Here is a 5,652-nt window from a genome sequence, read left to right on the forward strand (position 1 = left end):
CCGGATGAAACTTTTAGAGAATGCAATCCTTGGAGGGTTCTTTCTCGTGTAATATCTCGTCATCATTGAAATAAAATTAATAGTATAGAAATTAATCTAAAAATCAATAGATCAATTTGATATAAGCGGAATCAAGAAATAAGCCCTATTAATAGATTTAATAAATTAAAAGAAATTAATAGTGGTCAAGGCCTTGGATTTACTAAATGAAAAGGATGATTTTGAGTTGTCATTAATGAATTTCTCTAGCATAAAGAGTAATAAGAATAGAAAATACATATGCTTGGATTAAGCTCACTGCAGATTCTAAAATTAGTAATAAAATTTGAATAAAAATCAAAACATTAATTGTTAGAAAATTTATATATTGACCTATATTTCCTAATAAGGTTAATAATAAATGGCCGGCAATTATATTAGCCGTTAAACGAATGGCTAATGTTATTGGGCGAATTAAATTTCTAATTAATTCAACAATTACTAAAAATGGCAATAAGAGAGCAGGGGCTCCCATGGGCACTAAATGAGCTAATATATTTATTGTATTAAAGGTAATGCCAAAGATTATAAAAGTTAGTCATAATCTTAAACTTAAACTTAAAGTAATAGGTATATGGCTGGTTCTAGTAAAAATGTAAGGGAATAATCCTATGAAATTATTTAGTATAATAAAAATAAAAATTCTTAATAAAATTAATGTTGATCTTTTTATATTTTGAGGAAGCAGGATTTTTAATTCTTTATGAATTCTTCTAGTAAGAATAATTCAAGATATATTATAACGAGAAGGAATAAATCAGAAAAAAGATGGTAATAGAATCAAACTTAATATAATTCTTAGCCAATTTAAGTTAAATAAATTTGTAGAAGGATCAAATGAAGAAAATAAATTTATTATCATTTTCAGTAAGTTTTAGGTAAATTTAAATTTTTAAAATAAATTTTATTATTAATTTTAGGCAAATAAATATAATAAGTTAAAATAATAATAATAATAAAAATTCTAATTGTGTAAATATATAAAAATGATCAACTTAAAGGAGCTATTTGTGGTATTAAAAACTAACGGGGCGCAGATATTTTTAACTTGACAAGTTAATGTTTTATAATAAAACTAAGTTTTTCATTAGAAGTAATTTTTTAGTTTACTATAAATTGATTTAAGAGATCAATGCTTAAAATTTCAGCCATCTAATGTTAATTATTTTTTAATCATTTAAGAAAAAAATTAGAAGAGATTCTTTCTACTACAATAGGTATAAACCTATGATTGGAACCGCAAATTTCGGAGCATTGACCAAAGAAAATTCCGGTTCGATTAATAAATATATTTGCTTGATTAAGACGTCCAGGAGTTGCATCAATTTTTAGCCCAGCTGAAGGTAAAGCTCATGAATGGATGACATCTTCTGAAGTAATTAATAGGCGAATGTAAGTGTTAAAAGGAATTACTATTCGATTATCAACATCTAATAATCGAAAGTTGAAGTTATTTTGTGGAATTATATAAGAGTCATAATTGAAATTTTGTAAATCTGAATATTCATATGTTCAGTATCATTGATGTCCGATAATTTTAATAGAAAGGGCAGGTTTATTTAGTTCATCTATAATATATAATAATCGCAGAGATGGCAAAGCAATTATAATTAAAATTATAATGGGTATAATAGTTCAAATTAGTTCTATAGTTTGGTTTTGTAAAAAGAATCGATGGTTAAATTTATTTAATAAGTAAGATAATATAATTTGACTAATTAAAATTGTAATGATAATTAAAATTATTAATCTATGATCATGGAAAAAAATTAATTGTTCTATTAAGGGTGAAGTACTGTCCTGTAATGTTAATGTTTTTCAAGTAGACAATTCTAAAAAAAGATAAACTTTATATTAAGAGCTTAAATCTTATGCACTATTCTGCCATTTTAGAATTTAGTAATTAAAGGGATTTCATTAAATCTATGTTCAGCGAGTGGTAGTGATCTTAATCATTCAATTGAAGAGGAAAAATTTAAAGTAGTTAATGTTTGTCGGCTAAGAATTAAACTTTCTCAAATAATATAAATAAAGAATATTAATCTTAGTGTAGAGATTAATCTACCGATTGAAGAAATGATATTTCATTTAGTAAAAGAATCTGGATAATCGGAATAACGGCGAGGTATTCCTCTTAATCCTAGAAAATGTTGAGGGAAGAAAGTTAAATTTACTCCAATAAATGTTACAATAAAATGTCTTTTTAAAAGTTTATTATTGAGAGTTAACCCAGTAAATAACGGGTATCAGTGAATAAATCCTGCAATAATTGCAAATACTGCCCCTATTGATAAAACATAATGAAAGTGGGCAACAACATAGTATGTATCATGAAGAATAATATCAATAGATGAGTTAGCTAGGACTACTCCAGTTAATCCGCCAATAGTAAATAAAAAAATGAAACCTAATGATCAAAGTGTAGTTGGTTCAAAATTTAATTTAGTTCCATAAAGTGTAGCTAATCATCTAAAAATTTTAATACCGGTTGGAATAGCAATAATTATAGTGGCAGAAGTAAAGTAGGCCCGAGTATCAACATCTATTCCGATAGTAAATATATGATGAGCCCAAACTAAAAATCCTAAAAGACCAATAGCTAATATTGCATAAATTATACCTAAAGTTCCAAAAGTTTCTTTTTTATTTCTTTCTTGAGAGACAATATGAGAAATTATTCCAAATCCTGGAAGAATTAAAATATAAACTTCGGGGTGTCCAAAAAATCAAAATAAATGTTGATATAAAATAGGGTCCCCCCCTCCGGCTGGATCGAAGAATGAGGTATTAATATTTCGATCAGTTAATAATATAGTAATAGCTCCCGCAAGTACGGGAAGAGAAAGAAGAAGTAATAGAGCAGTAATACCGACAGCTCAAGAAAAAAGTGAAATTTGATCTATGGGTATATTATGAGGCCGTATATTAATAATTGTGGAAATAAAATTTGTTGCCCCTATAATTGAAGAGATTCCCGCTAAATGTAAGCTAAAAATTGCTAAGTCAACTGAACTTCCTCTATGAGCAATATTAGATGCTAGTGGAGGATAAACGGTTCATCCTGTTCCAGCGCCTTTTTCAATAATTCTTCTAATTAATAGAAAAGTTAAAGATGGCGGTAAAAGTCAAAAACTTATATTATTTATACGGGGAAAAGCTATATCAGGAGCACCGAGTATTAGAGGAACTAATCAATTGCCAAATCCTCCAATTATGATAGGTATAACTATAAAAAAAATTATAATAAATGCATGGGCTGTAACTATTACATTAAAAATTTGATCATCACCAATTAATGATTGAGGATTTCTTAGTTCAATTCGAATGATAAAACTTAGAGAAGTGCCCACTAATCCAGATCAAAGCCCTAAAATAAAATATAGTGTACCAATATCTTTGTGATTAGTAGAGTAAAGTCATTTATTCGGTAAATTTAATAAAGTGGCTGAAATTTTAGGCGATGAATTGTAAATTCATTTATAAATATAAATATATTTCTTTATTAAACTATATAGTCTATAGGAATAGGATTTTAAGATGCAAGCTTAAAGGAAATTTAAATTGGTTTATAGTTTAAGAATTAGGAATAAATTCTATTGTTAACTTTGAAGGTTAAAAGTTTTTTTAACTTAAATTCTTTTTTAAAAAAATAAAATTAAAAAAATTATAAGTCCTATAAATGAGATTATATTAGTTAAATAAATAAATAGATTTAACTTAAAAATATTTTTAGAGTGGGAAATTATTTCTGTATGATTAATTATTAATATAGGAAGTGCGATTCGAATATATATGAAAATTATAATTAAAGTTGAGATTAATATTAATAATCTTAATATAAAAAAGTTATTATTAATTAATTTATTGATAATTAATCATTTAGGTAGAAATCTAAAGAAAGGCGGTAATCCTCTTATAGATAAAAAATTAAGAGAAAAAATGAATTTAAAATATTTAAATTCATTTAGAGAATAAAATAATTGTGTTAAAGAATAGATTTTATTAACATTTAAAATTATAATAATATTGATTGATAGGATAAAATATATAATAAAATATATAATAAAAATTTGTATATTAATTAGTCTTGCAATTAATCAACTTATATGATTAATAGAAGAATAAGCTAGAATTTTTTGTAGATTAATTTGATTAAGTGATTGAATTCTCCCAACTATTGAAGATATAATAATAATGATAGAAATAAATAAGGTAATAGAGAAATTATAGGAAATTATAATTAAAGGAGCAATTTTTTGCCAAGTTATTAAAATTAAAGTGTTATTTCAATTTAATCCTATAATAATTTCCGGGAATCAAAAATGAAAAGGAGCGGCGCCTAATTTTATAAATAATGCACAATTTAATATAATTATTAGAATATTATTATTAAAAAATAAAGGATTAATATGTAAGTTAAGAATAATTCTAAACAGTAGAATATTTGAAGCTAAAGCTTGGATAATAAAATATTTTAATGCTCTTTCTGATGAAAAAATATTTTTAGAATTGATTATTAATGGAATAAATGATATTATATTAATTTTTAATCCTATTCATATTGAAAATCAAGAATAAGAAGAAATGACTAATAATGTTCTGAAAATTAATGTATTTAAAAATAATAATTTATAAAATTTAATAATTAAAAAGAGAGAATAATCTCATAATTGGGGTATGAGCCCAAGGGCTTAGCTTAGCCTATCTTTTTATATTTAAGTATAAGAGGTATAAAAGTTTTTGACACTTTAGGAAATAGTTTAATTCTATTAAATATAAGTATTAATTATTATTATATAAATAATTGTACTTAAAATATTTCCTTATTAATTATTATTATATAAATAATTGTACTTAAAATATTTCCTTATTAATTATTATTATATAAATAATTGTACTTAAAATATTTCCTTATTTATAATTATTATATAAATAATTGTATTTAAAATATTTCCTTATTAATTATTATTATATAAATAATTGTACTTAAAATATTTCCTTATTAATTATTATTATATAAATAATTGTACTTAAAATATTTCCTTATTAATTATTATTATATAAGTAATTGTACTTAAAATATTTCCTTATTTATAATTATTATATAGCGCTTAGGTTAAGATTCAGGTTCCTAGGCCAATATTCAACTCCTGATCAGTAGAGTTTTCAATTCAGCCTGGAACTTTTTCTAGCACCAAATCATTGCATAAGCGAGATTCTGCTACGAACTCAGGTCCCTAGGCCAATATTCAACTCCTGATCAGTAGAGTTTTCAATTCAGCCTGGAACTTTTTCTAGCACCAAATCATTGCATAAGCGAGATTCTGCTACGAACTCAGGTTCCTAGGCCAATATTCAACTCCTGATCAGTAGAGTTTTCAATTCAGCCTGGAACTTTTTCTAGCACCAAATCATTGCATAAGCGAGATTCTGCTACGAACTCAGGTCCCTAGGCCAATATTCAACTCCTGGTCGGTAGAGTTTTCAATTCAGCCTGGAACTTTTTCTAGCACCAAATCATTGCATAAGCGAGATTCTGCTACGAACTCAGGTCCCTAGGCCAATATTCAACTCCTGATCAGCAGAGTTTTCAATTCAGCCTGGAACTTTTTC

At 25.4% G+C, this 5,652-nt stretch overlaps 1 pseudogene; it reads right to left on the reverse strand.

Moving 5' to 3' along the window:
• Nucleotides 1-232: 232 nt before the first annotated feature.
• Nucleotides 233-3,484, reverse strand: LOC132695965 (cytochrome c oxidase subunit 1-like; annotated as a pseudogene).
• Between the last annotated feature and the right edge of the window lie 2,168 nt (nucleotides 3,485-5,652).

Source organism: Cylas formicarius, unplaced genomic scaffold (assembly GCF_029955315.1).
Source record: "Cylas formicarius isolate icCylForm1 unplaced genomic scaffold, icCylForm1.1 PGA_scaffold_179__1_contigs__length_11413, whole genome shotgun sequence".
In the NCBI taxonomy this organism is placed as follows: domain Eukaryota; kingdom Metazoa; phylum Arthropoda; class Insecta; order Coleoptera; family Brentidae; genus Cylas; species Cylas formicarius.